We start from the raw sequence: 12,593 nt of genomic DNA on the forward strand, positions 1-12,593 counted from the left end.
TTTCTATTACTGACTTATTTCACTTAGCGTTATACCCTCTAGATCCATCCGTTATGGCTGAGTAATATTCCATTATATATGTATATACACACACAACCATATAATATTCCATTATATACATACATACCCATACCACTTCTTTATCCATTCATCTATGAAGGGACACTTAGGTTGCTTCCATATCTTGGCTAGTGTACATAATACTGCAGTAAACATAGAAGTGCACATATCTTTTTAAATGAGTCCTTTTCTGGCCTTTATTCAGATACCCAGCAGTGGAATTACTGAATCATATGGTAGAATTATTTTCAATTTTTGAGAAACATCCATACTGCTTTTCACAGTGGCTACACCAATTAGCATACCCATTAACAGTGCATGAGGGTTTTCTTTTCTCCACATCCTCACCAGCACTCGTCATTTCTTGTATTTTTGACTGTAGTCATTGTGAGAGATGTATAATAGTATCTCACTTTGGTTTTAATTTTCATTTCCCTGATGATTAGTGATAGGGAGCATCTTTTCATGTGTCTATTGGCAATTTGTATGTCTTCTTTGTAAAAATGTTTATTCCGATTGTCTGCTCATGTTTTAGTCAAGTTGTTTGGTTTTTATTTGTTTATTTGTTTTTTGGCATTGAGTTGTATACGTTCTTAATACATTTTGGATACTAACCCTTTATCAGATATGTCATTTGCAAATATCTTCTCTCATTCTGTAGATTGCCTTTTAGTTTTGTTGATAGTTGCCTTTCCTATGCAAAAGCTTTTTTATTTTGGTATAGTTCCAATAGTTTATTTTTTCCTGAAGAGCTGTGTCTAGAAAAATGTTTCTGTGGCTGATATCAGAGAAATTACTGCCTGTGTTCTCTTCTAGGAGCTTTATAGTTTCAGGTCTCACATTTAGGTATTTAGTCAATTTTGAGTTAATTGTTATGTAGGGTGTAAGAAAACAAACTTTCATTCTTTTGCATGAAGCTGTCTAGTTTTACTACCACCATTTGTTGAAGATACTGCCTTTTTTTCATTATATATTCTTACTTCCCTGTTGTAGATTAATTGACCATATAGGTATGGGTTTATTTCTAGACCCTCTATTCTGTTCCATTGATCTTTGTGTCAGTTTTTGTGCCAGTACCATATTGGTTTGATTACTACAGCTTTGTAATGTATCTTGAAATCTGGGATTGTGATACCTTCAGCTTTGTTATTTATTTATTTATTTATTTATTTATTTATTTATTTATTCATTTTTTCAAGATTGAATTAGCTTTGGGAATCTTTTCTGATTGATGTGGTTCTGTGCAAAATGTTGTTGGTATTTTGGTAGGTAGTGCATTAAAGCGGTAGATTGTTTTGGGTAATATGGATATTTTAACAATCTATTGGTTTTTCCAGTCCATGAGCATGGAATATCTTTCCATTTGTTTGTGTCGTCTTCTATTTCTTTCATCAACGTTTTGTGGTTCACGGAGTACAGTTCTTTCACTTGCTTGGTTTAGTTCATTCCTAGGTATTTTATTATTTTTGGTGTGATTGTAAATGGAATGGTTTCTTAATTTCTCTTTCTTATTAGTATATAGAAATACAACAGATTTCTGTATACCAGTTTTGTATCCTGTGACTTTACTGTGTTTATTTATCAGTTCCAATCAATTGTTGGTCTAATCTTTCAGGCTTTTTATATGTAATCTCAAATAAATATCAATACATTCAAGAAGTTTGAAGTCACGTTATGCCCCTTTTTTGAACACAAGTGTATGAAACTGCAAATCAGCCACAAGAAAAAATTTGGAAAGAATACAAATCCATGGAGGCTAAATGATATACTACTAAATAATTAATGTATCAACCAATAAACTGAAATTTAAAAAGTGCATGGAAACAAATGAAAATGAACACATAATGTTTCACAATCTTTGGGATGCAGCAAAATCTGTTCTAAGATGGAAAATGAGAGCAATATAGGCCTACTCAAAAATCAGGAAAAATCTCAAAGCCCTTAACCGTACACCTAAAGGAGCTAGAAAAATAAGAGTAAAACCCCAAACCAGCAGAAGGAATGGGATAACAAAGATTAGAGTGGAAATAAATGAAATAGAGACTAAAAAATAATGGAGCAGATTAGTGAAGCCAAGAGCTGGTTCTTGGAAAAAAATCAACATAATTGATAAACTCTTGGAAGGACTTATTTAAAAGGAAAAAAAAAGAGCACTTAAAGTCAAATGAAGGAGGAGAAATAACAACTGGCACCACAGAAATACAAAGGATTCTAAGAAAATATTATGAAAAATTATATGTCAAAGAATTGAACAACCTAGAGAAATGGATAAATTCCTAGAAACATACAACCTTCTAAAACTGAATCAGGAAGAAAGAAAATTTGAACAGACCGATTACTAGCAGTGAAATTGAATCAGTAATCATAAAACTCCCAACTAAAGTCTAGGACAAGGTGGCTTCACAGATGAACTCTACCAAACATTTAAAGAAGAGGTAATACTTATTTTTCTTAAAGTATTCCAAAAGTATTCCAAAGAAGAGGAACCAAAACTTCCCAATTCATTTTACAAGGCTAACATTGATCCTGGTACCAAAACCAGATAAAGATATTACAAAAAATGAAAACTGCAGGCCAGTATGTCTCATGAACACAGATGGAAACATCCTCAACAAAGTATTAGCAAACTGAATCCAACAATAAAAATACGTTGACTATGATCAAGTGGGATTTATTCCTGGTATGCAAGAATGTCTCAATATTTGCAAATCAACCAATGTGATACATTAACAAGAGAAAGGATAGAAACCATATATGATCACCTAAATGGATATAGAAAAAACATTTGCCTTTTTTTAAATGTTTATCTATTTTTGAAAGAGAGAGAGAGAGAGAGAGAGAGACAGACAGACAGACAGACAGAATCCAAAGCAGGCTCCAGGCTCTGAGCTGTCAGCATAGGGCCTGATGTGGGGCTTGAACTCATGAACTGTGAGATCATGACCTGAGCCAAAGTCCAATGCTTAACTGGCTGAGCCACCCAGGTGCCCGTAGAAAAAGCATTTGAGAGTATACAATATCCATTCATGATAAAGACTCTCAATAAAGTAGGTTTAGAGAGAACATACCTCAACATAATAAAAACCATATTTGAAAAACCCACAACTAACATTATACTTAGTGGTGAAGAACTTAGAGCTTTTCTTCTAAGATCAGGAACAAGACAAGGATATCCACTCTCACTACTTTTATTTATCAAACAAACAAACAGAAAAAGAAAAGGCATCCAAATTGGTAAGAAAGAAGTAGAACTTTCACTATTTGCAGGTTTTTTTTAAAGTACTGGAGAAACAATATGATAAAGTGGAAATAACTTTAAGCCAGGAATTACCATACTTCAATTCATATGTTTAAAGTTTTTACTAAGGGACCTTGTGATCTTATAGATGTTCCTTAATCTTTCACTTACTTAATGCCTCATTAGAATAATGAAGTGATCTACAAACTATTTCAATTATAAAATTCTATAAATTCCAGTTGTTAAATTCACAACTGATAATTTTTTTTGTATATTTTAAGTCGCAACAATCTTTACTAGAAACTTAAACTTAGCTTTATCATATCTTTAAAGAAAGCTTTCCTTAATTTCTAGTATAAACTACTATAAATTCCAATTATTTTTAAGTATCTATAAAATATACTTAAGATCACAGTGTGTTTTTAATTTCCTTTCAGATAATTCAAGTTTTATTCTTGGATGTCAAGAACTCTACTTTCATAGTCTTAGATAAGGCCATTATACTTCCTCTTTCTTTTTTATATGTGAAAAATATTGATATAATGAAAGGAAATAATTAATTTCCTGAAAGAAATGGAACATAAATAGCAAAAAATAACTTTTGAGGGGTGCCTGGGTGGCTCAGTCATTTAAGCATCTGACTTCAACTCCGGTCATGATCTTGTAGTTCATGAGTTTGAGCCCCGCATTAGACTCTGTGCTGACAGCTCAGAGCCTGGAGCCTGCTTCAGATTCTGTGTCTTCCTATCTCTTTGCCCTTACCCCTGCTCATACTCTGTCTCTCTCTGTCTCTCTCTCTCAAAAGTAAATGAACATTAAAAAACTAAAAAAGAAACTTTTGAGTATAATCTCCCTGTATAAATTTTAACTTAGTTCAAAGGTAACCTTTTTATTTAAGTGTTAATTCATGTCTGTTGATACATTCATTTGTTCACTGATATTAGGTCCTACAATGCCCTAGGCACTGTGCTATTTGGCGAGGATACAAACATGAATGCTAGATGATTATTGTCTTCATAGTGCACACAGGGGACAAAGTGAGACAGAGACAAGCAAATAATTAAAATAAAAAAGGGAGTGACATCTGACTTAGCATGCTGGTTTCCATGAAGATGTTGTATGACTTATATCTTAAAGTATTAGGAGAAGACCATGTTGGGGTGGGGATCAGGGATTAAGGAGACAAGGAAACCTATGCAAATATACACACATTAGGGATAGCATGTTCAGGGCACCTGGATGGCTCAGTCTGTTAAGAGTCTGACTCTTGATTTCGGCTTAGGTCATGGTCTCGTTGTCCATGAGATTGAGACCCATGTTGGACTCTGTATTGACAGTGTAGACCCTGGGATTCTCTCTCCCCTTCTCTCTGCCCCTCCCTGGCTTCCTCTCTCTCTCTGTCTCAAAATAAATAAACATTAAAAAATTAAAAAAAAAAAAGCATGCAAAGCATGCTCTTGTGAACAACCACTAAGCAGTTCTAGAATTCATGGTGCATAAAGCTTGAGGCAGGGAGAAGTTTACAGAAGCCAAATCAGGGAATGTCTCACATGTCGTGTTCAAGAATGAATGCATTGATCTGCAGGTGATGGGAGCCATTAAAGCTTTTAATCCATTAACTGAGTTAATCAGAAGAGAATTTTATATAGATTCACTTTAATGCCTGTGAGGAGGACATGTTTGAAGTAGGGCTACCATTAAATATATGCAGGCATATATAACATTAAATATACTATTAAATATATATCATAATATACTATACATACCATTAAATGTGTTATATATTTATATATATATATATATATAATGGCATATATATAGTGTACTATATACATATACATAACATATGTAATATATGATATGTGTATTTTTAATGTATATATACGCAAATATATATATTAGTCCAGGTGAGAGTCAATTTGGGCCTAAAAAGGGAACATAAGATAAAGATGGAGTGAAAAGGATTCAAGAAATATTTAAAAAGTGATGTCATTGAGCTTGCACATGTGACATAAATGAGGGGGAATGGTCAAAGATCATTCAGGATTCTGGTAGAGACAACTTTAGGAGCCATTGGTTGAAAGAATAGAGAAAGGGAGAGGGAGTTTTAGGGAGGAAGATGATTCGTTTCAAACATTTTAAAACTTTGACATTTCTGTGAGACATCAAAGTGGAAATGCCCAGCAAGTGCTTGGGAGAAAAGTCTGCAATTTAGGGCAGAGATACCTATGAAGTAAGATTTGGGATAATCATTCAGCATGTCAGTGGTAGTTGAAAATACAGAACTGGATCACGCAGGGAGAACATAGAGAGAGAATACATAAAGACAGCAGAAACAGGTGACTTTTCAAGCACACATTTTGATCTCAGGCTTTGACCAGATGGTGTCGGTATATATGCTTGAACTGGCCCCCATCTCAGGGTTCTGTCATAGTAGGAGGTGAGATACTCCTACAGGTGCAGCCCAGAAGTCTGGGAGAGTTTGTGCCCATGAGGCCATTCATGAGTGGGATGAAGCCCTTTTCTCCTCCCGGATTGAGAATTCTTAAATCATTTCTTAAGGTACCTCAGAAGGCCCATTAGGTCCTGGCACAGTGATAGACAAGTTAAGTAATTAATCCTTATAAGCCACCCTTTCTTCCCTGTCTCACTCTGCCCATCATTCTTTCTGCCAGAGTTAATCTCTCAGATAAAATGCCATCTTTCAATACTTTCCGTCACATTAGGGAAAATAATTTTTTAATTCAATGTTTATTTATTCTGAGAGAGAGAGAGAGAGAGACCAGGGGAGGGGTAGAAAGAGAGGAAGAGAGAGACAAGCCCGGCACTGTCAGCACGGAGCCCAACTCGGAGCTTGATCCCACAGCATCATGATCTGAGTGGAGACCAAGAGTTGGATGCTTAACCGACTGAGCCACATAGGTGCCCCAAGGGTAGAGAAAATATTTTGATATTTTAGAGATATTTATATTTGGAGATATTTATATCTCTAAAATTAGGGCTAGTTCTACCTACAAAGCCACCACAAGCACATGAAATAGAAGATTGCTATGTAGAAAATTTGGCTTTACAGATGAAGTTGTAATTTTCTAAAATAACTTAAATAGTATTGCAGATATCCTTTTCCTTTTTTGTGTGCCTCACCTAGGAGTTGCTTTCACCTAAGTGTATATTATATACAATGTATTTTTCATTTCACAAGTTTAGCTAGGAGTCTTAAAATTGCAAAGATCAACAGATATTTCCAATGCTTTTTTTTTTTTTGCAGTTTTTCAATTGAGTTGAACACAAAGCTCTTAAATTTACTTTGATAGAAAAGAAATATGGATCCTAAAAGGGCAACTTTAAAAGAGTGTAGCCTTAATTATTCAACATTAAGCGATTTGTTAGCATATTTTTATATTTTTCAGTTATTTACTTAAAAACTCAGAGGTTCTAAAGGGCTTTTTCATTGTGTGATTGATTCTGACAGTCAAAACAGTTGTAATCTATAGCAGGCATTTGTGCACTTTTCCTACCAAGAGCTAGGTAGTAAATATTTTAGGCTCTACGGCTCTAGAGTCACTGGTAGGACTGTTCAACTCTGTCACTGTAGTATGAAAGCAGCTTAAGAGAACACAAGACAAGTTGGTATGGCTATGTTTCAATTAAAGAAAAAACTTCTTTTTTCCCCATAAGACTTCCAGTTTAAGAAAAAAACAAAAAAATATTTACAAGTTTGCTGAGCCGTGATCTTTATAATGAGTCCCTGTGGATTCCACAAGATTATTATATTGTTTCAATATATAATAGAAGTGTGTTTTGCTGTTGTTGATGATCTTAGAAATTCTAAGTCATCCGTAGTCATGATTCTTTGTTGTTTTTTTTCCCAGGTTGCCACATTATCGGTTACTGCTTTCAACATAACTTTTGAATATTTTCAAGCATTATGATTTGTTTAGATTTTTTTCTTGTTTTAAAATTCTTTTTAATGTTTATTTGAGAGAGAGAGAGAGGGAGACAGAGTACAAGCGGAGGAGAGGGAGAGAGAGAGAGGAAGACACAGAATCTGAAGGAGGCCCCAGGCTCTGAGCTTCAAGCTGTCAGCCCAGAGCCCAAGGCTGGGCTCGAACTCATGAACCATGAAATCATGACCTGAGCCGAAATCAGACATTTAACTGACTGAGCCACCAGGGCGCCCCTGTTTAGATTTATTTCAATGGTTTCATAATCATATAACCAACACTTGTAGGCCTTTTCTCTCTTACCTGGGAGAACAGAACACATTCATTAACTGAGAGGTATGTTGCTATATCAGTACCTCTTTGTCATCTAAGTTTGGGAAGACAGTTAAGCCTTGAACAACATGGATTTGGATTGCACAGATCCACTTATACGTGGATTTTTTCCCATAAATACAGTAGAGTACTGTAACGGTATTTCTCTTCTTTATGACTTTCTTAATATTTTCTTTTCTCTCGCTTACTTTATTATAAAAACACAGTGTCTAATACACATAACATACAAAGGATGTGTTAATCATCTGTTTGTTGTTGTCAAGTAGTAGTCAAGGTTTAGTAGTCAAGTTTTGGAGGAGTCAGAATTTCTACCAGGATTTTCAAATGCAGAGAAGTTTGCTCCTCTGACTCCTGCACTATTCAAGGATCAACTGTATATACTAAGAAGAAACGGGGTAGAACCACTTTTCTGGTTCAGAAGGCTAAGATGTGGAGTGGCGGTTCTCTGATGAGCACATCTGTTTTATTTTCAGAAAGTTTAATAGAATAGATTGGAAAGAGGTCACTAACACAAGGATGAAGGAGATGGAAGAGGGCATAAAAGTGAGGGTTTGAGAAGGGAAACCTTCCTTTTAGCACGAAGATTCTTACGAATTACATGCAAGTGAATGTCCTCTTCTTAAGTTAAGCTGAAGGAATGCCTTTTAATCCGTTTATTCTCCTACCTAAAAATGCATTCAAAACGAATCTGTAGTTTTCTAAGAATAGCCCTTTTACCCATATTTTAAAACACGTTAGGTGACATTCTTTTTTAGTACCACATTATGTCATGCTGTTCATGTATGATTTACTACATTTATTCCCCCACTGATTTCTTCCTGTGGTATCACCTTTCCTTGAATGCTTAGATAATTTTATGTAAAAATAGTTTTTAAGGGATTAGTGAGAGGTAAAACTTCCAATCTCCATGCAGTTCAAAATTAGGAGAGCTCCAAGGCTAATGCCTTATTTTAAAAGGCCATTGCTTACTTGCATTTTCTTTCTTTTTTTAAAAAAATTGTTTTTAACATTTATTTATTTTTGAGAGAGAGGGAGACAGAGCATGAATGGGGGAGGGGCAGAGAGAGGGGAAGACACGGAATCCAAAGCAGGCTCCAGGCTCTGAGCTGTCAGCAGAGCCTGACGCGGGGCTTGAACTCACGGACCACGAGATGACCTGAGCCAAATTTGGACACTTAACTGAATGAGCCACCCAGTATTTACTTGTATTTTCTGTAGAACTGGCAGACATGTCAATATGTCACTCAAAAGCCAGTTAATTTATATATATACACTTAGATTTTAGACTTACTTTGAGACTTAGTTATTGCAGACTTCACCTGCCAGACCAAATGTCAACTGATCGTTCTGGATCTTGGTTTCCTTAGCACTTATGAAACTCTTGCAGCCTTGGGTGTGAGATGTCCCTGTCATCTGTACCTTCCTCAGGGAACAGTGAGCTGGGATGATCAGGACCCGGGTGGTGACGATGGTCTCTCAACTGATTTTAGTTAGCATTTCGGTAACTCGTGATTTCTGTCCATGAGCTTGAAGCATAGTATAAGTAAGTGTACCTTCAAAATCTTGGGAATGAAAAGCACATCTAAATAAATTCTATATTAAGTAGCTTTCATATTGTGTTAGTTCTAATTTTGTTTCAGTTTTAAAATGTCATTAAAGGAGATTGCTATTCCTTAAAAGCTTAAATGCTAAGAGCTCACTGTGAGACAGTATTATTTTAGGTATACTATAGGCAGCAGTGGAGAACTAGAGAAAACAGAATGGATTCTTAGGTAGTAGAAACTGAACAGGGAGCTTATCTAAATGGAAAACAGTTTTCTCCTAAGGCTTTAGTTGGCATACAAGAGGCTACAAGATACAACTAGGAATCCTCCAGAGTTTAGGAAAAAGAAAAAAAAAATCCTTTTGAGCAATAAATAAATCTGTGCATAATATATGCTTTCTGGTAACATGATTGAATGGACAAAAATCTGGTTTAAGAGGCAGTCTTGGGGCGCCTGGGTGGCTCAGTCTGTCAAGTGTCAGAATTCGACTCAGGTCATGATTTCATAGTGTGTGAGTTTGAGCCCCGCATCAGGCTCTGTGCTGACGGCTCAGAGCCTGGACCCTGCTTTGGATTCTGTGTCTCCCTCTCTGCCCCACCCTGCTCACGCTCTGTTTCTCTCTCTCAAAAATAAATAAACATGAAAAAAAAAAGCCATTCTTATACTATGTTTTATCTCTACTATAAGGCAGACTACTATGTCTCTAGGGCATTTGTCTGTGTTTATATTCATACCCACATACATATATAAAATGCATATTAACACCTCATCTGGCAAAGGGCTTTAACTTTTCTAGGAATTTACCTTGTCCTTTTAAACACAGAATGTGGATTAGATTAGTAGTTCTGAAATTTTCCTAATTATCAGAACCATCTGATATTTTCTTTTAAGAAAAATACAGATTCTCAGTCTTTACACATATCATACCAGAAGCTCCAGAGGGAAGTCCTAAGAATCTGTATTTTTAACAAAAGCCCTTAGTGATTCTGATGGTAAAACAAGTTTAGGAAATATTGGATTAAATGATGTCTAAATTAGGAGCCACGGTTATTTTCACGTCTGAGTCTATTTTTAAAGTACCTGGAGATAACTTGTAAATGTGATTATTCCATTTAGCTTATCTCTCAAATGGCATCAAGGGGCCTATATTCTCTCTTAATTGCCTTAAAAAGACACTGACTTAGATTTAGTTAATGGAAGATAGTTGAATTATAATAACCTGATGTTTTATACTCCTAATACAAGCTTCTGTTACTGGTGAAGATTTTATCTGTGTGCTACACAAAGGACGCTATGCCTTTCAATCAGGTGGACAACTGACTATGTTAGCTTGGTGGTATGGTCTCTCCAGAGTATTCCACACCACCTTCCCTCTACTCTGTATGCACACTAAACATGCTTCTGATCTTGGTTTTGTTCAAGTTGATTTCCTCTCCTGAAAACCTTGTTTGACGACCAGCTGACATAGGTATTGAGGCACATTTCCAGTTATGCTGCTAAATTTTATATTAATAAATTGGCATTTTTTGGTTTCTATTCTTTTTCTGTGACAAATGCCTGGGTCACTAAAGACCAGACTCAAGGTGACTGTACTGAGTTGCAGATATTGAGAGAAGGCTGGCAAGACCTTACTGTTTGTTTTCTTCGGCTATGGAGTGGCTCGGTATGAAGGAGAAAACCCGGATGTAAATTGATCTGGGATTTCCGACCCAGCACTCTAAAGTAAATTATTATTTGAAACACTGCTGGACACTAACTCATTCTCTTGCAAAGAAGCCCCAGGGTAGAGACTGGCCACCAGAGGGAAGAACAAAATAGAGAACAAAGGAGAATTCAGGCTTATTTCCCATCAGTTGAAGCCGAGGTGTCTTGTGCTTGGGTATTTTCCTCAAGCAGAACTGGGACAAAGGGCCATCCAGCTGACCTACCTGAAAGTGCCATCACAGAGGTTTTGATAACGAATTCCCTGTGTTCAAGGGGAGGTAATATACTAATTTGTCAGAAATTGATATCTGCTTTTTATTTTTATTTCACTTGGGTTTCAGGGACTTCCCGGATGTAAAATACAGTGTGGATTTTACTCTAGGTCTCTGTAATTAAAATTATCCACTTTTCCAAGCATTTAGGGAGGGATATTTAATTACTGTGTGAAAGGGTGTGCAACAGCTGTGGATATATGCCTGTCTGTTGTTCTTGTCATTCTGTGGTTTAGTGAGGTCCATTATATATTTTAGCCGAAGCATGAATATATGTGAAATCAGGGATTTTGATGAACCAGATTCCCCCTGCTGAAGCTACATTATAATGCCCATTATGTTAAATTTACCAATCCCAATACTCTCAAATATCTATTCAGCAATAAATAGTTGGGATGGTTACTCATATTTCCACGTGTGGGTAATAAAGATGACTTTAAAATCAGATTTTAAGAGCATCTGCAAAGTGCCTGTGCGCCTAATAGTGGCAAACACCTAAAGCTATGTTGCAAATGGCGTATTACGTTTTTAGAGAGAAAAAAATGTAATTCAAAGCATTGGTTTCAAAAGCAATTACTATTTTAACTAACGTTATATTTTAAAATCTAACTTGGAAAAAGTGTTGGTTTTGAAGTATAGTGTAGAGGAAATCTCATCTATGGTAGGACTTTGAAGTATAAATACATAATGAATATAATGGACCATGAAAATTAAAGTATGACATGTTTGGAAGACATTATATTAGTAGGGTAACAGTGCTACATACTCAGTTGTTACAAATTTGTAATCAGAATTAATAATTATCTAGATACAAAGAACTATCTAAATTGATCTTGTATTATTTTCATGGATTCCCCCGTTCTTTAATTCCTATCAGTCACTGATTAGTAAACAGAAAACAAAAACAAAAACAAAACAAAACTTAGAAGCCTAATAAAGGGAAAAAGAAAAATGAAAAGTTAAATTTTGAGTAAAGTTTTTGAATTTTTAAAACTAGTTAAGAATTAGACTCTTTTGTGAACGTTTTGGACATCATTTTCCCTACAGAGTCTATATGTGGACCTATGGGTGAGTTATTTAAACCTTCTGGGTCTCATTTATTTAAATAGAAAATAAGAGTTTTGGATTCCAGATGCTACGTGCTTAAATTATAGAATAAAAAAAAGTTGCAAGACTGTCTGCAATTGAGATAGCTAACAAATACATGGAAATAAAATCCCTGTAACAAATGGAATGTATACTATTACAGAAACAAAGTAATGATTCCAAAATGACTGAAGGTTAAATGCAAGAACCTGAAAGTGCAGATATATCTGCATTAGAAATGGAAAAGGGAGAAAAGCATAAGAAAGCTATACAAATACAGGTAGAAGTTGAATTGGAATCTGGGAACAAGGCTGTGTAAAGAAGGGAAAGATCTAGGGAGCTGTAAAAGAAGAAAGAAGCATAATTTGTCTATAATTTAGATATGTGGTGTGAAATACAAGGACAAATCAAT

At 35.4% G+C, this 12,593-nt stretch overlaps 1 protein-coding gene across 1 annotated transcript in view; it reads left to right on the top strand.

The window, feature by feature from the left end:
* The window catches only part of MALRD1 (MAM and LDL receptor class A domain containing 1), a 788,164-nt gene that overhangs the window by 235,622 nt on the left and 539,949 nt on the right, over nucleotides 1–12,593 (top strand). The window lies entirely within an intron of this gene.

This window comes from Panthera uncia, chromosome B4, assembly GCF_023721935.1.
Source record: "Panthera uncia isolate 11264 chromosome B4, Puncia_PCG_1.0, whole genome shotgun sequence".
Lineage (NCBI taxonomy): Eukaryota > Metazoa > Chordata > Mammalia > Carnivora > Felidae > Panthera > Panthera uncia.